The following is a 25250-nucleotide window of genomic DNA, read 5'->3' on the forward strand; positions in this document are numbered from 1 at the left end:
ACTCATCCAACACCTTGCTTGAGGTCAAAGTGTGGAAGTCCGGTCTTTGGCGGATGACGGAGGACATGGCCTTGTGATAGGGCATCATTGCCTTGAGGAATTTGCGCTTGATCCAATTGTCATCCGTGTCCTTGCTCCCGTGATCTCGTAGTGAGACCACGAGTTTGGTGACTCTCCGATAAAGCTCACGGGGTTCTTCATCTTCCTTCATTGCAAACTCATCGGCCTCATCTTGTACCACTTCATAGTTGGAGCGTTGAATGCTTGCGCTTCCCCGGTAGAGAGACACGACACAATGCCATGCATCTTTGGCCAAGGCGAAGGGACGAAGATGAGGTAGGTCTTCGGGTGGAATTGCATCTTGAATGATGAAGAGAGCATTCTCATTGAATTGATTGTCCGCGGCTTCTCGAGGAGTGAAGTTGCTTGGATCATGTGGGTAGAAACCTTCTTCAATGATTCTCCAAAGGTTAGTGTTCACATGATTTAAATGACGTTTAAAGCGGTAAACCCAAGAATCAAAATCCTCATTTTTCACAATCTTAGGAGGAGGACCGGCATGATTCAAATGAGTAGAAGGAACCGGTCCACCATACACAAGTGGTGGTTCCACATGGGCAAAGATGCCGGTGCCATTCTTGCCACTAGAAGAAGGAGTCTTTTCACTACTAGCTTCCCCCTTATCGGGGATAGCATCCGACACCTTGTTGGTGGGATCCCCCACTTTCAACGGTGCGGTGGATAGTTTAAGCCCCTCAAGAAATTTAGTGAACATGTTTTCAACTTCGGTCGTCATGGAGGTTTTCAATGTCTCTAAGGCTACATTGAACTCCTCACGAGAGACCGAAGTTCCCCCATCGCCCGTAGACGAGATCGGATTCACACCGGAGTGTTCCTCCACACCGTCTATGGTATCAATCATACTCTTTGGACGATAAAGTCCTTAATAAAGAGACGAGGCTCTGATACCAATTGAAAGGATCGATATGGTTGACTAAAGGGGGGGGGTGAATAGGCAACTACCAATTTTAGTTTTTCTTTACCAAATTAAACTTTGCATCAAAGTAAGTTGTCTAGATGTGCAACTAGATGAACAACCTATATGATGCAACAACAACAAGCACACAAGCAAGCAAAGTGAACAAACACTAAAGAGCTTTCACAAGTAAAGATAAGAAATAACCAAGAGTGGATCCGGTGAAGACGAGGATGTGTTACCGAAGTTCCTTCCTTTTGAAGGGAAGTACGTCTCTGTTGGAGCGGTGTGGAGGCACAATGCTCCCCAAGAAGCCACTAGGGCCACCGTATTCTCCTCACGCCCTCACACAATGCGAGATGCCGTGATTCCACTATTGGTGCCCTTGAAGGCGGCGACCAAACCTTTACAACCAAGGTTGGGGCAAACTCCACAACTTAATCGGAGGCTCCCAACAAGACCACGAAGCTTCACCACAATGGAATATGGCTCCGAGGTGACCTCGACCGTCTAGGGTGCTCAAACACCCAAGAGTAACAAGATCCGCTAAGGATGAGTGGGGGAATCAAAAATTCCTTGGTGGAAGTGTAGATCGGTGCCTTCTCAATCACTCCCGAGCAAATCAACAAGTTTGATTGGCTAGGGAGATAGATCGGGCAAGAGGAAGCTTGGGGTATTCAATGGAGCTTGAGCAATAAATGGTGCTTGGGCAATAATGAAGGTTGGGGGAAGAGGTAGGTCAAAGGGGAAAAGAAGACACCCTTTTATAGTGGGAGGAACAACCCAACCGTTACCCCCCCCACTCAGCCCCGCAGAGAGCAGTACTACCGCGGAGACAGGGCGGTACTACCGCTCACAAGCGGTACTACCGCTCCCCCTCAGCGGTACTGCCGCGCTAGAAGAGAAGGGGCTGGGGCTGGGACCAGAGCGGTACTACCGCGGAGGCAGGGCGGTACTACCGCTCACAAGCAGCACTACCGCCACTACTGCCGCAGCTAGTACCGTAAAACCCGACACGAGAAAATGCGCACTCGAATCGAAGCGGAAGGACCACGGAGCCATAGCGGTACTGCGGCTGAGCCCAGCAAGCGGTACTACCGCTCCGAGGAGCGGTACTACCCCTTAATGAACTTCAGCCGAACTACCGCTCCAACAACTGTGTTGAGGCGGTAGGAGCACGGATCCGCAGGGGTACTGCTGCTGAGGCCAACAAGCGGTACTACCGCTCCGAGGAGCGGTACTGCCGCTTAGTGAGCCTCAGCGGTACTACCGCTGCGGGCCGCGGTACTACCGCTGGGTCCAGGAAAAGTTGAAGAGAGAAGAAAAGAAAGCTCCATAGGGGCGGGAAGAAACGGAGGGTGTGATGAGGACGTGTACGTGTTGATTCCACCCAAACCATACCGAAGCAGATCCCCTCTTGATAATACGGTGACTACTACGAAACTTAGTCCACCAACAAAGTTACGAAAGAAACTACACCGTCTTGAGTAGAGCGCCGAGGGGAAATAATCGTTCCGTGCCGAAGAATGAATATCTGAAAACACTCAAAGCACCCGATTAGTCCGCAAATGCATTGTCATCAATCACCAAAACACCATAGGGATAAATATGCCCTTACAATTACCATTGCTGAAAGTTGTATTTCTGCATGCCGATAGTTTCATTCAAATAGCTCTCCCTAGGTTTTTCAATAGTTAATTTATTTTTACAGGAATTAAACAGATAGTATATGGCTGAATAATTTTGATTTTTTGGAACCGGGCTTACCCCCTTTCCATCATGAGAACGGAAATACAACTGTTCCAGAAACAATGAGAAGAAGAAAGAGAGGTCGTGAATGGTTTTGAACTTGCTACTATTTCTAAATGGAGTGCCATGTTCAAATAGAGGAAGTGAAGTTGTGGTGGGTTCTGAGCCATGCTTAGCAGGATAGGGGTGTGTCATATTTTTTTCCGCGTTGCAATGCACGGGTTTTTTTGCTAGTACGACCAAAAGCAGTAGGCACTTTATTATTAACTAGTAAGCTTGCATGTGCAACGCATGTTCTAATGATAGCAAGAAATTTTCTCATTCACCTCTTTAATATATTTGAACAAAATAAGCTAATCTCTTAAATCAGACCAATTACTCCTGTGTTGATCAATTGAAATTTTCAGAACATTCAGTACAACAGGCAACTACTGAGTACATAGGACTTATTAGATATCTTCTTTGAATATAAAATGTATATCTTTATCAAAATCTTGTAAGCTGCAATTCAGCTTCATTTGCATCTATTTCATAATGTTCATAGCAATGAGAGAATCTTACACAACAACCTCGACGGCAATCTTTCTTATCTTCATTGACGTTGCTTTCGTCACACTACACCAGCTCTAATAGCCATTAAGGCGATGATAGATTCCATGGGGACTGTTGTGCATGGTACCAGGCCAAGGTGCTGAGTCCAATCATCAAAGGGACTATGTGCTGCAAACAGAAGAATGGTCATTATGCGATATAAAGCAGCTCGAGCACATCTATATGGTTGAAGCTTCACGGCCGTAGTGGCGAGAAAGAGTGTTAGTTGTTGCACAGAAGTACAGAACAAGAAGGGTCCAGTGCTTCAATATTGAGCAAAAAATAAAGGAAATAGTACACTATTCTCATCAGTATGACAAGAACCTCATTGCACAGTTCTCTTGTGATTTACACACTGATGAATAGAATAAAATTACACACATTCATATGAGAACCACATTGTTTGTTAATAGTTAGTAAGCCTAAATACAGATACTTTCTTTCACATTCTCTGCTGGTTTGAAAGTATGATTGGCTGAATACTCCTAGACCTTGGTTTGAAATATCTACAAAGGTAGTTTTAAGGAACTTTGTAATGATGTGTGAACAGATCAGATAGTCAAAAATAACTACAGTAGGCAGGCATGTTACTCGTGTTGTTCGACTAAATTAATACTGTACAATCTATTTTCCTAGGCGGGATAGACAGAAAAAACTGTGAGATAAGCAGCCTCCACGAAGATCACAAAGACATAGACATCTGCAAATATATTAGGCCAGGAGAAAGATTCGGGAACAGTAAAATATTTACATTGACGGAAAGGAAATCCAATTTCCTTGGTTGTATAGCTTTGCTCCAATCAAAAGCTTTGCATTGCTGCTAATGAGCTTTGGCACCAGCGAAGCAAGTCTTGCGATATATCTTGGAACGAAGTGAATAAACAAAAAACTCCATTAATGTGCATCATCCAAAAAAATTAGACCTTAGTTTTTGTGAAGCCACGCCTAACAGGTCAGTTTGTATATTCGTATATTGTTCTACCCTTTGTTCCCTTGAGCTCTTCCTCCTTATTCACTACTCCCTCCGTTCCAAATTACTCGTCGCAGAAATGGATGTATCTAGAACTAAAGTACATCTAGATGCATCCATACCTGCGACGAGTAATTCGGAACGGAGGGAGTACTTTGCATTGAACGTTGTTAGGTTTGCCCTTCACGAGATAATCTAGCACAACAACACATACGCAATATTATATTTTGCATCTTCTATGTGCTTATCTATAAGCTCAACAATATATGTTTCTCACAACAATAGCAACAATTCATAACACTTATCCCTACCCAGCAAGAGCAATACAAATTAATAGGCATAGTCAAATACTCCCTCCGTCCGCAATTACTTGTCGCTCAAACAGATGTATCTAGCACATCCATTTGAGCGACAAGTAATTCCAGACGGAGGGAGTATGTGTCAATATTTAACATATTTGATCAGAACAAACTTTTCAAATATAATTTTTTGGGGGAATTTGGGCGAAACGAAGTAATTGCATTCACTATATAATCAAGAGAAATGAGATATTTGGGCACCGGTAGCGCCACCAGGAAAAGTTGTCCTGAAATAGAATCCCAGATGTAAGCAATAAGCATAAATCCATCACGTATGTGGAGCACATAATATTTTAGGAAATCAGAATCACCTCAATAACTAAGAAACTGATGTAGATGCATCTTCACTCCACATACTACACAGCCATATCTTACAGAACACACTGAGCTCCTCCATTCTGCTGCCGTCGTAGCCATTCATGGTGAAGCGCTCCCTAGTAGGATTTGAAGATTAATCCATGCTATGCTCCACCCCATCCATGCGAATTGCAAGCCGCTACCACCACCATTATCATCGTAGAACCTATCTCAAGTATCAGCCTCTCCTTCCCAGTTACTCGTCGCTGGTGCTTATCCTTTTATGAATCATGATGACAACCCAATCATCCCAAACTGAAATAATCATAAAACAACCTGATAAATGCTATGATTTTCAAAAGTAGACAGCTATAACATACTTTGATCACATGACTTCCAGCTTCAATGCTTCATATGTCTACACATGAGAAAGGTAAAATTCAGTCTGAATGTAACATACAAATCTGCTTGTAAAATATACATGATTGATGTGAATGCCAATATGTTGATACATCCATGCAAATATACAGTACGAAGGTGCCTTCATACTCCATCGCTCAGGCTCCTATTTTAATCAAGAGAAAAGTATACTTTTCGTCCCTCAACTCTTGGCAGAGTCTAGATTTGGTCCCTCAACTCCGAAACCGGACAACTTGCACCCTGAACTACTAAAACCGGACAAAGTTCATCCCTGGACACGGTTTTGACCGGTTTTGGTGCTGACTTTTGCCGGTTTTGACCGTGTTTTGACTCAAATTCGCGTACTTTCTTCTAATCCGTTTATTTTATTCAGGTCTGCATACCATTTTCAAGTGCTTTTTTTTCAATTCTGCGTACTTTCTGTAAAAGTTCATGAATTTGAAAAAGTACACGGATTTGAAAGCAGTACACGAACATGAAAAAAGTACGCGGATTTAAGAAAAATACGCGAACTAGAAAAAGTATGCGGATTTGGAAATTATGTGAACTTGAAAAAGTACGTGGATTTGAAAATAGTGCGGATTTCAAAAAGGTATGTAAATTTGAAATTTTACGCAAACGTGAAAAGTACAGAGATTTGGAAAAGGTACATGAATTCAAAAGATTCACATATTTGAAAGATATACACGTATTTAAGTTAGCACCGGTCAAAACCGGGGTGAGCCAGCACCAAAACCGCTTAAAATCGAGACCACGGATGAATCTTGTACGGTTTTAGTAGTTGGGGGTGCAAGTTGTCCGGTTTCAAAGATGAGGGGCCAAATCTAGACTTGGACAAAAGTTAAGGGACGAAAAGTATACTTTTCTCTTTAATCAAACATGGCCTGTAGTTTTCAGAGTTGGAGACAGCAATATTAGAGGATGTTCAATGGAGATTCATAGAGGGAAAACCAAAGACATATTAATTAGCATGAAAATTATAAAAAGGGGCTGTTCAATAAAAACAGAACACCTTATCCATACTTATTCTGCCCTTCTGTGGCAAGAAAAAGCACAAGAAAGTTATCACTTGGAGAGCATGTGGTATACATGATCTTCAGACAAAAAAGGGATACCATGTACATTGACATGCAGAGTCAATCATTGTACCAATACCTGAAAATAGCACCCAAAGATATGCGTTGATGTGTTTAACTCTTCCTTCTACTGGCATAATGTGAGAAAATTGCATGGTTTAGAAAAGTGATTCTTTCAGGGGATCTTCGTACTCCATATCTAAAACTCATATCAGTGTTCCTATACATTGCATATCTGTTTTTACTTATATCATTCAGTGATGTAAGCTTTTGCACTTATATGTCAGTACATTCTTCGTTCTGAACCATGTTCAGAAAAAATCCAACGCCTTTGATAGCTTAGAACTTAGAGTAAATCATTCACACTGTATGGGGTGCCTTGTATCTCTGGTTGTATGTTTAATGGCTGAGGTCCTTTAGCAAAACAAAAAGGAGATAGTAGCAGCCATCGGTATTGAACACGGGAAGAACTATATATACAATTAACTGCCATTGCAACATGGACGAACCTGAATATTACTACAAACCAGTCAGACAGATAAATTCAAAAATTCGTATGGGCCGGACACATACCAGTGCAGCGTGTGGAGGCGACGCGTCAAGCACACCATGAGCGTGACGGGCCCGCGGATCAACGACGGAGGAAGGCGCTCATTCGGGCGGGATTGTCGCGCCGGAGCGGGGGAGAGTGCCCGGGCAGGAAGGGATCTTGCGCGACGTGGCTGTGGCGACGCAGCTCAGGAAGGGCTCCCTGCTCCCAATCCTCCTCGACAGCGTCGTTGGCGTCTTCCTCCCCGTCGCGCTGACCAAGGACTTCCGCGGGCGAGACGGGTACGCGCGGGGGTCATCCTCTCCACCTCCCTCGTCCATGTCCTCATCGGTGCCGCCGACGCCTACGCGGCATTCTCGCCGACTGCACCGTCCCTTCGCGCCGAGTCTGGAGGGACTTCCCCTTCGCCTGTCTCCTCTGCCTCGTGCCCGGCGCGGAGGATGCAGCAGGGCAGAGGCCATGGAGCGGCGGAGGAAGCGCGCCAGGAAGCTCTCCGACGAGTTCGACCACATCGCCGCCGCGCAGCAAGAGGACGTCGGGAAGAAGCCCGTCGACACAGAGGTTGGGTGGAGGAGGCGGAAGGAGGACGTGCGTGCGTGAGATCGTGGAGCGATCGTGGGCACGGAGCGGGCAGCATAAGTGGGCACCATTTTTTTTCGGTTTTCGATGAGCAGAGGAATTCGGTGAACAGTAAAACGTGGTTAGTGCTAAACACAGGAGGGCTATGAATCGTTGGATTACTCTTACTGGACGGTACAGATGATTTGGTTCTCCGCCCTCTCGTGCTTTTATAGGGGTAGTAGATAAAAAATATATTAATATTAATAAATATATATTATATTATATTATTATTAGGGGTAGAGATAGAGATTAGGTATTAGGTATAGATAGAAGAGGGGATTATTTTAAATAATTATACTACATTAATGAGCTCTTTTACGGTGATTGGCGAGTTACGACTCGTAATTTCGTGTAACTCCGCCTCTATTTTTTTCTAACCGTCGGATCTAAGAAATGATTTAAGGAGTTTTTTGTGTGAAAAGGATAGAGTTGTAAATTAGCAGGTCAATCTAGTCGCTAGTCAATCCCTGGGACAGCCTTCGTTGTTGTTAGGCTCCTCAATCCCCTCGCACAGGCGCCGCCGCCAACCCTGCCCTCGATCGTGGCGCCGCCGGCGTCCCTCCTGTCGCTCGTGCCGCCGCCGTCGCCGACCCTCGCACAGCCGCAGCCGCCTGCTCTCCTCTGCTGCCCCAGCGCCCCGAGCATCGCCCCGTCGAATAGGCGCTCCCCACGGCAGCGCCTCCTCCCTGGATCAGCCACTGACGGCCATCAACGCCCGCGACCCAATCCATAGGAAGGTAACCCCGGGGCTTAATCTTCCGCCGCCGCCGCCGCCGCCGAGGACGGCCCTGTTTTTTCAAGTACATCCTCTGACCCCGTTATCTATAACCGTCGATTCTCGCCCAGGACGAGTATCCCTCCCAGCCCCCTGCGCCGCCGTCTGCCTCTGACGATTCCACACGCGTGTAGGCGACAATGGAACAAATTTAGACATTCAAAGATATTCATCCGTCAGAATATTCAGGTTCTGTACTTCTGTATTTCATGCCATTCTTTCTTTGTTCTCTCTTTTGCATTGCATGTGCACAGTAAACCACATAGTCATCCATCACTGAATGTCTGCATTTGTTCCATTCAGACATTCAAAGTCACATTCCGCACGCGTGTAGGTGTAGGTGATAGTGGAACCGGCCTGATCGCTTTGCAGTTTCTGAATTTGTTTGCTATGTTCTGAAATCACTTATATAAAAATGAACAAGTTTCTGAATTAATGATCTAAAAATCATCTAGTTTCTGAAAATCAACAAGTCAATAATGCTCATCGATGGTCCAAACACCTCCAAGTGTCCAAGTAGATATCACACCCATTGCGGTTTTGGTAAGATTAGATTCAGTTTACGGTAGTTATAAAGCAGATGTCACACCCATTGCAGATGTATTTGTCACGTCTAGTAGATTGAGTGGTTTTGTTATTTGTGATTAGATTTCTTCTGTGATTTACTATTACCGTGAACCGATGTATTCGTAGCCAGTGAGTTGTAATTGCAGATGTCATGCCTAGGTGTTGTGTTCTCACATTTCTGGAGGTTGCATTGCATATATTTGGAGTATTAATTTCAGCAGTTAAAATATGCACATATTTGGAGTGAGATTGCCATATGTAGTTCAGAACTGACCTAGCATGCTTAATTTACACAGCATCTAAATCATGAGCTTAAGAAGCTGCTGTTTTGGAGTTGTGTGCCGCAATATGAGTAGTACATTTGTGAACCTGCTATGTAATGTTCAGATTCCAGCAAGGAAATTTGTGTGCCGCTATCCTGAACCTCCTCTGCTTTCTCTGAAACAGGTTTGCCATGTGAAGAAAAAGGATATGTGGGAGCTTTTGGATGGACAAAGGCTCCAGCAATGAAGAAAAGAGAGCTGCATTCCCTACTTGCAATTCTAGTAACTATCTTTGTTATAACTTGTAGAGTGTACCCGCAAAAAAATTTGTAGAGTGTGATGGATTAATTGGGATGCTATGTAATCAAAGTACGTACCTTATCATATGTATCATGACTAATTGCGACCAAGGTCTACATTCTGTGAAGAAGACTCCCATTTATATGTTTATTAGTGATACTTTGTTGCGCTTGCTCTACTACTTCTGTACATTGTTTGTGGAATTGGTCTTATGTAGCACTATTTCAACTGGAGTTGGTCGAGTCCTTCTCATTTTTCAAATGTTGTGTCTTATCCTAAGCTTGTTGATAGGTGATCATTTCAGTACTGGCTTGTCATGTACTGACCCTGAACTCTGAAACTGATTCAACCAATGTGCTATCTTGATTGGTTATACCCAGGTACATGTACAGATATATGATGGAAAATATGCATTTTGACAAATTGCACCAAATTTTTAAGCAAATACTCTTTGCCTGTCTCGTGAAATGTGCCTGTGCAAATTTGCATCAATCCAAAATGTAGTGACATTCTTATTACAACTGGTCATTTAATTGACGTTATGAACATAAAACTGGTTTGGACTAGTGCAGCATATGCAATACAAAAATAGTAAAAGCCATAATTAAGTGCGCGGGCATTAAAGGAACCTTTCATCTAAAAAATGAGCAACAATTCAAAGTTGAAAGCCTATTATTGTAAACATAGTCTCACAATTGTCTCTTCAATGAAGTGATTGTTGGTTCGAAAATAATGTAAACACTACTTGGGACAATAATTCAGCTCTAAAGCTTGAAATTGTAGAAAAACCAAAAGCCTACTGAAGAGGCTCGTCACTGCTGCCGAATTGTTATCTGCAAGTTTCTTCCTTTTGGGCGATGACCCATATTCTCCCAAGTCCCTCTCGCCGATATCCATGTACCCACATGCATATATGTCTTCTTTGGACATGCATATATGTCTTCTTCGGACATGTCCTGCCCAGAAGCATACGAAAGGTATTTAGATCATCATGCAAATGATGTGTCGCATGGTAATGCACTTGTAGCAACACGTGCAAAGAGGGTAACAAATTCACATAAGGCAGCCATTCTTCCAAATTGAGCCAATTCTGGTTTTCGAAGAAATACTATACATAATTACTGTCCATTCTATACGGCGCCATACACTGGCTAAATAGACAGATTCCTAGCTAATTTGAAGGGAAAATGGCCATAGTCCAGTGGCATAATCAGAAGAATGTAACTCTTTTTCACAGCACAAAGGTTCTGAACCCATCAACTTGCAAGTTATATTCCAATGAAATTTACCATGTCCTGTATTACCTACTGACTCTAATCACTACCTACTGACTCCAATCACTGTAATCAAAAGCAGGGGGAAATAACTATTGCTCCCAGATATGCAATCCAAGATTTTCCTTTCATCATCAGTCATGCGGATGATTTCTGCCTCCTCCACATATCCTGCTGTTTCCTGGATGTCAGGAACTTGCCGCTCCTTGCAGTGAATTTCTGGCTGAACACCATAACTATCACAGTCCATCTTTTGTAGGCGCTTTTGCATCGATCTCATCTTACGTGGCATCTTAATCTTCTTCATCGTGGCTGCGCACTGCAAGAGGTACAATGCGGTGTATCAGTACCATGGAAGGCTTGAAAGGGGCGGAGATGGCATTACAAACTAGTTTCAATCAGGTGGTTGAGAAAAACAATGCAGAAACTGATATTACACTTGGGATACCAGACTAGTTCTACTTCACTTTCCCCTCAATCAAATCATGGTATTTGTGGACATAGCTTACTATTGGTCAAACAAAAGAAGGCAGGGACATTTTCGAATCTAAAGGTGGTCTTGCATCAACAAGCAGAAGTAGCTTTTACTTAACATCGACTCAAAGATCAACTCCAACAGTGAGGTTCAGATCTACTTCACTACATAAAAAAGTTTTAGATGTAGTTCATTATCTAAAAATATTCATCTATTATTAAACAACATCATTTAGATCAAGATTGATAGTGACCAAATCGACAGAATCTTGCATAGCAGGTTGAAGTCGGTTTCATTTTCAAAATCTTCAAGCATGTCGGAGATGTCGTTCGCGGCATCCTTAAGCCGATTCAGCCACAGAAGCATGGACTTATGCTTGATAGACTCCCTCTCAACGTTGCCGAGCACAACCTCCACCGACTCTGGCATCATCTTCATGTTCTCCAGATCGTTCCTCAGTTTCCTGTGCAGCTTGATCTTGCCTGAAATGGTAGAATTGATCTCGCCACCTTGATGACTGCCGAGGCGAGCATGCCCCCGAGTGCCACCTCGACTGTCGACATGGCTCGTGCCTGTCGAGTTGGGCTGTCTGCGAATAGTGGATTCGTCATTGAAGCTCCGGCCCTTATCAATGTAACAAAGCATTGGAAGCAAAAAAATGAATCAGCAACTGCAGAATCAATCATGACCTGTTTTACAGAATACAAATATCACACACTTGCAAATAATCAAGTCAATTAATAATATTTATAAAAGCTTAGACAAAAGGGAGTTGCCCACCTGTTCCATCAAGCATAATACTTTCATGAATATATTTGAAAGGGGTTCTCTTCTCTATTATAATATGTCATTTGATACACTGTTAAGTGTTCGAAAGCAACTTGAAGAATTTGAATTTCCTTGCAAAGCTATAAATGATGGTCTTTGGCTTCAGGTTAGTCTATCCCTGTAAAATGGGCTTTTTCCCCTATAAATGCTTTTTTTCCCTGTAAGACCATATCTGAAACTTTGCTGATTTGTTAATGCAGATGCTCCTATGCCACAGAGTGCAAGCAATAGTTCCTGATACTTGCAGAAATTGTTGCCTTACAAGTAATTCTTGTGACTACAGGCAGGAGCATGATAGGACAAGTGCTTCAGGAACTGAAGGTAGTATCTGCCTTGCAGATGCCCAAGGCGATGGGAATGGTATGTTTAGTCATGTGCGTGCTAACGTAAGAGGAGCAGCTGATGGACTTGCTGGCATTGGGAGAGGAAACTCAAATGTGCCTGGTGCTGCTTGGGCTCCTACGCGTCATAACGAAGCAACATTCAGAATTTAGTTACATGGCCACTGTGGAAAGCTGATGTGCTTCGTCAGATATTTTTACAGTTTCCAACTAGTGACCAGAACTGAAGAGCAATGGAAGCCTTGCCTTTGCAAGGAACAAGGTAGAGTAAGAGATATGGACTTGTAGACGGTGCTGCGCCGGGCTCTCCACAAATCCGGACTGGATTATGCAGACGTTGGGGACGACCTCCTCCGGGCGCGGCTGCTCCCTCTCCTCGGCGGCATGGGCGGACTACATGCCGACGTCAGCGAGGGGACGTGGTTGCGCGGGCCCGTGGAGATATCTCCCCTGCGCCTGGAGCTCGTCCGGCGACGCCGCTGAATATGCCACCACCACGACCATCCGGATCCTCCTGCGCTGGACGCCGATCTGGTCGAGGACTCATCTATGAGGAGAGGAGCGAGGAGGAGAAGGCGTAGGAGAAGCGGCTGAGCCGACGGCGCAGCGACCCGGGAGAGGAGGAGGCGAGCGGAGAGGGGATCGACAGATTGGGGACGAAGCGTGCAGGGCTAGATTTTCTTTTCCTTTTCTCCCAGCGCTGCACACTAAATTGGACGGATTTACCCTTTTAGAAAATGATTAGCCCCACCATAATCTTGTAATGGTCCCACAATTATTTGTAATTTCATGTAATTTTAGTCTAGTAACTCCCGGTAACTCCTATTTCTCCACCGTTTGATCATAGTGAACGGACGGTCCCTAAAATCGCCAATCACTGTAACAGTTGTATACATTAATTCCTAACAGCGTGGAGGCTAAGTTGCCCTCGGAGAAAAAACCCATATCAAGCCGGGCTACCGTCGCCCTCAGAGAAAAGAAACACAAATCCTCCCTGAGCGTGCACGAGTCGTGGAATCAAGCGGCTGGACGATCGCGCCGCGACTCCGCGCGACGCTTCGACCGAATTTCGATGGAAACCAGCGACGGCGACAACAACGCCATCTGTTTCCCGTACGACGTGCTCCTCGACATCTTGGGCCGTCTCCCACAGCGCACCCTCGCCGGCTGCCGGTGCGTGTGCCGCGCGTGGCAGTCCATCGTCGACGCGCATGACCTCCTCCTCCCGTACTACTTTCCCGGGCACGACTTTCCTGGCATCTTCTTGACCACGGTAGGATCCCCGTCCGTTTCTTCCTTTTTTGGCCCGCTGTCTTCGTGCAAACGGCGGTACCGCAAGCCTAGCTCCCGACGACCCGTGTACCCGCACAAGGCCATCATACGGAACTCGTGCAACGGCCTTCTCTTCCTCGAGGACCAGGGAAACTATTACGTGTTCAACCCGGCGACAGCATGGTATGTTCACTTGCCATGGCCGTTGACCAAGCGGCGCATCGGCGCTATGTCTGTTGCCTTCGACCCGGCCGTGTCACTGCACTATGACGTGTTCCTTTTCCCTGAAGATATGCTGGCTGAGGTGTGGTTGTCAGCGAGGCACAAGAAGCATGACAATGATGTTCCATCGCTCAAGCAACTGCAACCGGAAGGGGTGGATGAGCCCAAAAAGGTACTTCCTTTGGAAGTGTACTCGTCGCGCACCGGGCAGTGGGAGTTCCGAGAGTTTACGCCCGGACGTTGTGCCCCAAGCCACCTCTACGACGTGGTGGCTAGATCATCCTTCTACTACGAGAGAATGTCTTGGCCATCTGATCGCTACGAGAGAATGTTTTGGTCATCTGATTACTGGCGTGAGTCGCTGTATATGCATTCCCGTAAGAACATCCTTGTGATCCTACGGTCCTCAGAGAGGACTTACGACATGGTCCAACTCCCTGGGGAAACATGCAGTGCTGAGAGCATGTATCCAATGCCAAAAAATTCTGTCTTGGGAAGTTATGACAGAGGGGTTCACTACGTGACGATCAATAAGCAGTTACAGCTTCAAGTATGGATGCTAACCGAATCATCAGATGGTCAACTAGATTGGACACTGGCACACAACGCCAACGTCAAGCCTCACAGTGATCTTATTAAGTTTTCAATACTAAAGCCAACAATGGTGAAATGGGGGGCTATCCGAAGCAGCGGTGGACCACTCAACTTGATCGAGGATGACGGCTATGGTAATGTGGAGGAGGACAGAGCTGGAGCATATGACTCTGACTCTTCGTGGAACTCAGACGAGGACAACTTCATCGATGTGCCACAAGGTAGCGAAAACCTTGTGGAATCGACATGGTGTGCTGACAGCAGAATTATAGGATTCCACCCGCACAAGAATGCGCTCATCCTTTTAGTTCACTGGGCAGTGATGGTGTATCATCTCGATACATCGAGGATGCAATTTTTAGGTTACAAATGTAAGCTCATGAATGATCCTATGGAACATTGCTATGTCAACTGCTTCATTTACCGAGCTTGCTATGCGAAGATGTTGCCAACAGGAAAAAAATTCAGTGAGTTCTTGGAATAACTAGCATGGTGGCGGGCAACATTTTTTCCCCTTATTTCGGTCTGTTGTGAGCTATTTTAAATTATCTTTAAGATACAACTTGTTTTACTTTTTTTTACTTCTTGTAACAGTAAAACAATGGGAATTATATTTCACGTGACATTAACTCTTAAGATACGATTCTGGTGAGAATAAAATAACTCATGTGTTATTTAAAATGAACTTCAAGCACTTTGTAATTTCTAAGTTCTTGCATGCACTTTTTTTTATTACGTAGAAATAGATAATGTAACGCCCCGATACCGATGTGCCACGTGTATTCCTGTTATTCGTTGTTGTTGTCTTGTCATTCGCTTGCGTGTTGCATCTTGTCATATCATCATATGCATTGCATCATCATGTTTTCAAAACTTGCATCTGTCCCGGCCTCCTCGTTCTCTCCGTTGTCTGTTCTGAGCCCAGACACACTTGCACGCGCTCGCGGCATGTCCGGAATATTATTTTATAAGTGGCCGGAAAAGGTTCTCGGATTGGGTTGAAAGTTGGCGTGTGGTCTTATTATAGTGTAGATAGACCGCCTGTCAAGTTTCACCGCATTCGGAGTTCGTTTGTTAGCCCAACCGTTAAACTATAGCGGCATTATAGCCGGTCTTTTCGTCGGACGTTTTCGGTCTTCGGAAACAGATGTCGGGCCCTCTCTCTCTCTCTTCTCCCCCTCGCAGTCTCGCCACGGCCCACCTAGTCCATCCTCTTTCCCCTCTTCGCTTCCGGAGTTGTCCGATGCGATCGCACGGCCCGAAACCCTCTCTGCTCAGTGCATCAAACCCCCCCTCGCGCGCGCGTCCGAAAAGCTGTCCCGGACCTGACCCGAGCAGTCGTCATTGTTGTGTCCGGATCATCCCCAAACGTCTACAAAACATCACCGTTTTCTTATTTGGACTTCCTAGTGTTTTATTCTCAACCGCTCGATTTTAATTGGAGGAACAGATTAGCCCGTAAACTTCCCTCTTTTCCATATATATAGTCCACTCCTAGACTATTTTGGACAAACCCTAAAATCTAGGGACCTTGTCCCATCCATCCCATCCCCACGCCGCCGCCACTCTCCTTGTTATCAGCGTCGAACCAACCAGCCGCCCTCCTCGTTTTCCCCCGATCCAATCCAATCCATCCCCTCCATCCGATCCGACCAGCCGAGCGCCTCCTCCTTCCTCTGCCCGCTCGATCTTCCCCACCCCGCGCCCGAATCAGGGGAGAGGAGCTCCTTGCCGCCCCCCACCTCGTGCCCGAGCCCCTTGCTCCCGCAGCAGCAGCAGAACCCCAATCGCTGGGTTTGTCCATCTCCCGTAGCACCCATGGCGCCCGAGGTGCACCTCGACCCCGTCATTGACCCAGCCGCTGCCGGCGAGCAGCAGCAACCAGCAGGCCGTCCTCGCCGTCCCTACTCATTCTCTCAGCCCTCCTCTTCTACTTCCTCCCGTGGCTCTCTCTCTCTAAGCTCTGCCTTGTACTCTTCTTCGCAGGAACCCGAGCCCCATGGCGACGCCATGAGTCGTCGGGCACCAGGGAGCCGTCGCCCTGCCAAGTTCGTCCCGCCGGAATTCCCCATCGCTGGGAACCTCCTGCCGACGCCCTCCGCCACCCAGGGACCCGCCATGGCCTCCCCTTGGAGCTTCGCGTCATGCCCGACCTCCTCCTCTGCCGCCCGCGCTTCTTCCCCAGGCGCCTGAGCTCCCTATCGCAGGTTGCCTCGTCGACCCGCCGCTTCTCGCTCCTGCCGCGTCCTCGACATTCCTCGCCCGGATCCTCCACCGCGCCGTCCCGGAGTCCCGCACCAAGTACGCCCCGGCGCTCCTTGCCGCCTCGTTCATCAGGGAGACGACGAGCGTCGGGCTCGTCAACGCTCCAGCCGTTGACTTGCGCCAGGGGATGACTCCCCTCGCCTCTGCCTCTGGGCGCGGCCCAGCTTTGCCTCTGCCGGCCTCTCCCTGCACTAGCAGGCCTTGGCCAATGTGAGCCCACACCCCCCCTCTCGGTTGGGCCAGCAGTGCTTTCAGATTCGGCCCGCTTAACGTTTTTTTTCTGGACGAATTTAATCATTTTTCCAGAGATTACAGTTTTACAGAAAAGCCCTCTTACATCATGCATATCATAACTCACCAACCGTGCATCGGATCTAAATAAATTATATATGTAACTTGTTTAGAATTTTGTCTAGTTTAATAATATGCAACTTTCATCTATGTTTAAAATGTTTAAAATGCTGTTTGTTTAAATTTGCTTAATAACTTGCTAAAATGATTTATTCCATAACTAGATAACCGTAGCTCGGTTTCTAGCAATCTTTATATGTAAATGGGGTAGAATTTTTCCTAGTTTAACATGGTGGCATCATCTTGCATGTTTAACAACTCTAAAATAATGTTTAGGGCAGAACAGTACCAAACCTTAAATTATGCACATGAGTTTCCGGATTTGTTGTTTGTTGTTCCGGCCTCATTTAAACTTGCCTAGATTAGATAGTTTAATCATGTTTCACCTCTTGCCATGCTAACAACATTTAATATTGTTGGGTACATAAACGAGAGAGAACTAAATAATTGATGTGGTGTTCCGTCAATATGCAACTCGTTGCATATTGAGCTCCACTTAATTTGTAGAATTGTTTGTGCACTTTGCCATGCCATGCCTCATTAAACCGGACATGCATCATACTTGATTGTGCATCGTGCCTTGGTTATGTGTTGGTTGTTTACTATGTTGTTTGCTTCTTTCCGGTGTTGTTTCTTCGGTTGGTTCCGGTAACGTCGCGTTTGTGAGAACCCGTTCGGCTACGTTCGTTTGTCTTCTTCATGGACTCGTTCTTCTTCCTTGCGGGATTTCAGGCAAGATGATCATACCCTCGAAATCACTTCTATCTTTGCTTTGCTAGATGCTCGATCTTTTGCTATGCCTATGCTGCGATACCTACCACTTGCTTATCATGCCTCCCGTATTGTTGAACCAAGTCTCTAACCCACCTTGTCCTAGCAAACCGTTGTTTGGCTATGTTACCGCTTTGCTCAGCCCCTCTTATAGCGTTGTTAGTTGCAGGTGAAGATTGAAGTTTGTTCCTTGTTGGAACATGGAGATGTTGTTCCTTGTTGGAACATGTTTACTTGTTGGGATATCACAATATATCTTATTTTAATTAATGCATCTAGATACTTGGTAAAGGATGGAAGGCTCGGCCTTATGCCTGGTGTTTTGTTCCACTCTTGCCGCCCTAGTTTCCGTCATATCGGTGTTATGTTCTCGGATTTTGTGTTCCTTACGCGGTTGGGCTATTATGGGAACCCCTTGACAGTTCGCCTTGAGTAAAACTCCTCCAGCAATGCCCAACATTGGTTTTACCATTTGCCACCTAGCCTTTTCTTTTCCCTTGAGATTCGCGCTCCTGAGGGTCATCATTATTTTACCCCACGGGCCAGCGCTCCTCTGAGTGTTGGTCCAACCTGTCAGCTGCCGGTGACCACCAGGGGCAACTCTGGGCTGGCCTACCCGTACCTAGGACAATCTGAGTGTGCCCTGAGAAAGAGATATGTGCAGCTCCTATCGGGATTTGTCGCACATTCGGGCGGTGTTGCTGGTTTAGTTTTACCCTGTCGAAATGTCTTGTAGAACCGGGATACCGAGTCTGATCGGAATGTCTCGGGAGGAGGTCTATTCCTTCGTTGACCGTGAGAGCTTGTGATGGGCTAACACTAGTGCAGAACCGGGCAATAGCACCGGTTCGTAAGGCCCTTTAGTGCCGGTTTAGGAACCGCACTAAAGTTTGGGCACTAAAGGCCCTCCCTTTAGTACCGGTTCAGCACGAACCGGTGCTAAAGGAAACCACATGGCACGAGCCAGCTCCGGGGGCCGGGAGCCCTTTAGTACCGGTTGGTAACACCAACCGCTACTAAAATGTTTGGGGGTTTTTTGGTTTTATGATTTCTTTTTCATTTAATTTTGTGTTTTCCATTTTAATTCTTTTTCGTTTGCTGGTATTTTACGGTACTACACATTGTACACATTATGCATATATATATAAATAGAATTTCTAGTAGAACCAATCATATATATATATATATATCATCAATGTCTCACAAACCACCATATTAATTTACACATACACACATGTATAGCTATATACAATTTCTCCTACATATGCATGTTGCCTTCGGAGCCAGTGGCATTAGCCTAATTGGTGCCTTCGGAGCACGATGACAATTGGAAGTGGTTCATGACCTGGTCGATGGCGGCGGTAGCGGGTAATAGTATTCTCCCTTCGGATTTATGACATGGTCGAGCAAAAATCCCGCTATTTCCTCTTGAAGTGCTTCTACGTGCTCCGTTTCTAGGAGCTTGTCCCGCACCTCTTTGAACTGTTAAGAAGGAGATCAATATGCATGTGTATTAGTTGTGTGACTAGATATCGATAATGGTGTAAAAATTGTGAATAGTGTTCTGACAAGCGTACCCATTCCTGTCTTTGAGATCTGCTCCTTTCGGACGCCATCATGCGAATGTTCTCGCAAACGCAGAATGCACACAGATCAGTTCCCTGCGCCTGCTTCAGGGCCTTTATTACGAGAATGGAATTTAATTTGATCAGATAATAATTAATCAAGCATGATAATTAAAGAGATGGCAGCTAGCTAGCTAGCTAGTACAACTTAATTACTTACCTTGGGTCGAAACCATTTCAGCTGTCGTTTCCATTCGCCTTCCGTGACGCTGATAAACCTTTCCCAAGCCCTGCCCGCTGACAAAGAAAATGAATAAAGGGGTTATTAAATAGTTCATATCATGAAATGACGAACTAAATAGACCGAGATATATAGTTAATAATGATTGAAATTACCTGTTGACTATCCCAAACAAGATGTTATAGTCACTATTTGCTTTGAGTAGCGAGTCCAGTATTTCAACTGTTCTGGCGTCAACTTTAATGATACACAAGATTCAGTGAAATCTGCATGCACACACGTTTGCATGTCTTAATTAAGCGGGCGTATGTAAGCAAAAACATGTAGCTAGCTAGTAGGCAAAAACAGAGAATTTGTAGTACAAGAAAGTGTGACTCACTGGAAGTTGTAAGGAAGTAGTATATCTTCATTGTATTTGAGGCGCTTCAAGAACTCTAGCATGCTGTCCTCTACCTGCTTTTCATGATGCTTGTTTATTTTCCATGTGTATTCATTAACGGTGTTTGGGTCAATGAACCCAATGCCATAGCGTCCACATTTTCTCATTTCATACATCTTCATCCTGCATAATACCACAGAAAAGAATATAGTGAGGATAATTACAGGTAATGATTGATCAAAAGGATCACTACAGCTAGCTTGAGACTTAAATTACAGAAAGAAATCACTTACAGACAATAGCAACTGACGATAGATTTGTCGAGTGCGTCTTGATTGTATAACTGAAACAGTTCAGAATACTCAACGGCCACAGCTTTCTCATGGTAGTAATGATCCTTATTGACATACACCATGAGGGACTCTCGATCGGATCTCTTGGTAATGTCCATGTACCATTGATGCAATTCATACATTCTCGTTGGGAGCTTCTTGACATCTTCTGGCTTGACCAAAGGTTGGCCCCGGACATATTTCCGTTTTATTTCCTCCTCTGTAATCACAGGCATGTCCTCGATCTCGAGGAGTTGTCCAACAGTGATCTTGAGTTCTTCAGCCTGCATTATATGCTCCTGGGTTATTACCACATCGCCCACCTCGGGAACGTAAACTGTTTGGCCACAATAATATTGGGCGCGCGTACTGTCACGTGTTGTTGGCGGCACAACAAGCGGGGGGATCGATTGCGCCGCCTGTTCTCCCAGCTGGGCAATGGTTTTCCCGCATTTTTTGACAGCTGCTTGTTGTTTGCTCGAGCTCGAGCTCGCCTCCTTCTGTAGACGTTGTCGATGTAACTTCCTGATGTGGCGCTCATAGTCTGTGTCAACAGGCTTAGGAGCTGGTGGTTGAGCCATACGAATGAAGTGGTCAACTACTTCCACAGGCACTTTCTCCCTTGGCGGCAGTGGCGGTTTCGGTCCAAAATGGGCGTCGACTTCTGCCCGCACTATGGCATTGGTTTGCTCCTCGGTCCTGTCGTAAGACCTCATAGGAAGAGGAGTAGTGAGGTTTGGACCAAGGTTGTCAGAATCGTGATTTTGAATCGGATCGGAGCTCCGATGGTAAGATCGCAAATCGTAGAATCTTCACTATCAGGATCGTAGAAACGTAGATTCTATGAACTAAAATCGTAGAATCATAGGGGTTAGTTTGGATCGTAAAGTCGTAGAATCGTATAACAGAATCGCAATTCTGACAACCTTGGTTTGGACCATATTTATATCGCTTGCCTCCGTCTGTACTTCCTGTACTATGACCTCGACTCGTACCGCTACGCACCATAGCTGCGGGGTGTCTCTTCTGCGATTGCTGAGGCGGCGGAGACGGCTGACGGGGCTGAGTTGGACGAGGAGGAGTGGCCTGAAGCTGTGCCGGACTTGCAGTGGCCTGAGGTTGTGCCGGACTTGGAGGAGGAGTGGACGTCTGACGCTGTGTCGGACTTGGAGGAGGAGTGGCCTGACACTTTGCCGGACTTGGAGGAGGAGGAGTGGCCTCACGCGTTGGTGGACTTGGAGGAGCGGGAGTCTGCTGACTCGGTGGCGGACTTCGACGAGGAGTTGGGTGACGCGGTGTCGGTGGCCTTCGAAAGATGATGCAATCCTTTCTCCATAGGATGATACGATGTTTGGCATCTCCGAGTGTGTCCTCCTCGTCACCTCCAGGAATGTCAAGCTCTAGCCCCGAATATTGGTCCACCACCTCATCAACCATGACACGAGCATAGCCTGCTGGAATCGGGTTGCAATGGAAGGTTGACTCAGGGGAATTTGTATAAGCAACACCGTCCGCCACCTTCAAGGATATGTTCTTAATTTTGAAGTGTAGCTCGCAGTTAGTGTTCTCCGCGATATCATCCACGGGGTATCTATCCAGCATTGCGTCAAATGGGGCGGAACCCACGCTGCTTCTCGGCATGGATGGGGCGGTGGTATCCAATGTTGGATCATCCGCTAGCTGCTGCAGCTGCTGAGACCCCCTTTGCTGGCTAAGTGAGTCGATTTGCTCTTGCTGCCGCTGAAATTTAACTGCCAATTCCGCTTGACTTGCTTCTAGGCCTTGAAGGCGTTCATAGTCCCGCTTCCTCTGCTCCTCCTCCATCTTCCTCTTCTTCTCCTCCGCAATCTTCTTTCTCGCACGGGTTCTGTAGTCGGCGTTCCAGTCCGAAAACCCCTCATACCACGGAATAGCGCCCTTGCCTCGTGTTCTTCCCGGGTGTTCAGGATTTCCCAGGATACGCGTAAGCTCGTCGTTCTCTCTGTTGGGCTGGAACACCCCCGATCGAGCCTCTTCTATTGCAACAAGTATCGCATCGTCGGCTCCGTTCAGACATGCCTTCGTCGAAACATTGCCTGTCTTCGGGTCCAACTCCCCCCCATGCGCATAGAACCAAGTCCTGCACCTGGGGGGGCCAGCTCTTAGTAACCGGAGTGACACCTGCATCCTCCATCTCTTTCTCAAACTTATCCCACTTAGGCATTGCCACCGCGTAGCCACCTGGCCCCAGCTTATGGAACTTATCCTTTTTTTCGGCATTTTCTTGTTTATTCTCGACCGTTCCTTAGCTAATTCCGAATCCTTGAATTTCACGAAATCGTTCCAATGAGCACTTTGATTCTCTAGTATCCCCTCGAATAATGGAGTCTTCCTTCCTCCCTTGACGTACTTCTCCCACGTCGTTCTCTTGTGGTTCTTGAATGCAACCGCCATCTTCCTAAAAGCAGCGTCCTTGACTTTCTGCACATCTGCTTCTGTGAAATGATCTGGTAGGGTGAAATGTTCCATGAGAGTATCCCAAAGCAGTTTTTTTATTCTCGTCGACAAAAGTAACATTTGGACGTGGCTTTGCTGGCTTTCTCCATTCTTGAAGGGAGATCGGGAGTTGGTCCTTCACAAGAACTCCGCACTGACGAACGAACTTGTCCGCAATCTTCTTAGGCGCTAATGGTTCGCCATTAGGTTTGAATGCCTCGATATTGTACTTTACGCCCTCCTTCAACTTTTTGTTCGGGCCTCGTTTCGTCCTTTTGCCTGAAGATTTGCTCGATCCGGATGGCTGAAAGAAGAAAGATCGATTCGTTAATATATCTTCAACTCATTTAAAACATGCAATTCTTTAAGACTCCCATGAACCTCTCAAAGGGGAACATATTGTGTAGAAATACAGGACCCAAAACGTTAATCTCTTCGCATAGGTGAACTAGGACGTGCGTCATGATGTTGAAGAAGGATGGTGGGAACAGCAAGTCGAAACTGACAAGACATTGCACCAAATCATTCTGTAACCTTGGTATGATTTCTGGATCGATTACCTTCTGAGAGATTGCATTGAGAAATGCACATAGCTTCACAATGGCTAATCGAACGTTTTCCGGTAGAAGCCCCCTCAATGCAACCGGAAGCAGTTGCGTCATAATCACGTGGCAGTCATGAGACTTTAGGTTCTGGAACTTTTTCTCTGCCATGTTTATTATTCCCTTTATATTCGACGAGAAGCCAGACGGTACCTTAATACTGAGCAGGCATTCAAATAAGATTTCCTTCTCTTCTTTGGTAAGAGCGTAGCTTGCATGACCCTGATGTATGCCGTCTTTTCCGTGCATACGTTGCTGGTCCTCCCATGCCTCAGGTGTATCTTTTGTCTTCCCATACACGCCCAAGAAGCCAAGCAGGGTCACACAAAGATTCTTCGTCACGTGCATCACGTCGATTGCGGAGCGGACCTCGAGGTCTTTCCAATAGGGCAGGTCCCAAAATATAGATTTCTTCTTCCACATGGGTGCGCGTCCGTCAGCGTCATTCGGAACAGGTTGTCCACCAGGACCCTTTCCAAAGACCACCTTCAAATCCTTGACCATATCATGTACATCAGCACTAGTACGGTGGCGAGGCTTCGTCCGGTGATCCGCCTCACCTTTGAAATTCTTGCCTTTCTTTCTTACAGGATGCCTGCTTGGAAGAAATCGACGATGTCCCAGGTACACATTCTTATTAGCCAAATATATACTGTCGGTATCGTCCAAACAGTGCGTGCATGCGCGGTATCCCTTGTTTGTCTGTCCTGAAAGGTTACTGAGAGCAGGCCAATCATTGATGGTCACGAACAGCAACGCCTTTAGGTCAAATTCTTCCCCCATGTGCTCATCCCACGCACGTACACCTGTTCCATTCCATAGTTGTAAGAGTTCTTCAACTAATGGCCTTAGGTACACATCAATGTCGTTGCCGGGTTGCTTAGGGCCTTAGATGAGCACTGGCATCATAATGAACTTCCGCTTCATGCACAACCAAGGAGGAAGGTTATACAAACATAGTCACAGGCCAGGTGCTATGATTGCTGCTCTGCTCCCCAAAAGGATTAATGCCATCTGCGCTTAGACCAAACCATACGCTCCTTGCATCATCTGCAAACTCCTTCCCGTACTTTATTTCGATTTTTCTCCACTGCGACCTGTCAGCGGGTACTCTCAACTTTCCGTCTTTCTTACGGTCTTCTCTGTGCCATCGCATCACCTTGGCATGCTCTTTGTTTTGGAACAAACGTTTCAACCGTGGTATTATAGGAGCATACCACATCACCTTGGCAGGAATCTTCTTCCTGGGCGCCGGCCCTCGACATCACCAGGGTCATTGCGGCTGATCTTATAGCGCAATGCACCACATACCGGGCAAGCGTTCAAATCCTCGTACTCACCGCGGTAGAGGATGCAATCATTAGGGCATGCATGTATCTTCTGCACCTCTAACCCTAGAGGGCAGACAGCCTTCTTTGCTTCGTACGTACTCTCGGGCAATTCGTTGTCCTTTGGAAGCATATCCTTTATCACTACTAGCAACTATCCAAATCCCTTGTCAGATACACCATTCTCTGCCTTCCATTGCAGCAATTCCAGTGTGGTGCCCAGTTTTTTCTTGTCACCTACGCAATTCGGGTACAACAATTTTTTGTGATCCTCTAACATGCGCTGCAACTTCTTCTTCTCCAAATCACTTGCGCAGTTTCTCTTTGCATCGGCAATGGCCCGACCTAGATCATCAATGGGCTCATCTGATGCCTCTTCTTCAGCTTCTTCCCGCATTGCCGGCTCAGCTTCTTCCCGCAT

At 46.1% G+C, this 25250-nt stretch overlaps 1 long non-coding RNA gene and 1 pseudogene across 1 annotated transcript; both read right to left on the minus strand.

Annotated features, from left to right (window-relative positions):
- Nucleotides 1-1498: 1498 nt before the first annotated feature.
- Nucleotides 1499-5247, minus strand: LOC147988785 (uncharacterized). The gene is made up of 3 exons (XR_015617737.1): nucleotides 4957-5247; nucleotides 4068-4872; nucleotides 1499-3445 (listed from the first exon to the last, which is right to left on the minus strand). It is a non-coding gene; the product is annotated as an uncharacterized LOC147988785 (long non-coding RNA).
- An 80-nt stretch (nucleotides 5248-5327) lies between these two features.
- On the minus strand, nucleotides 5328-7589 carry LOC147988786 (uncharacterized; annotated as a pseudogene).
- Between the last annotated feature and the right edge of the window lie 17661 nt (nucleotides 7590-25250).

Source organism: Triticum urartu, chromosome 1A (assembly GCF_056163025.1).
Source record: "Triticum urartu cultivar PI428250 chromosome 1A, HENAU_Tu73, whole genome shotgun sequence".
NCBI classification, from domain to species: Eukaryota; Viridiplantae; Streptophyta; class Magnoliopsida; order Poales; family Poaceae; genus Triticum; species Triticum urartu.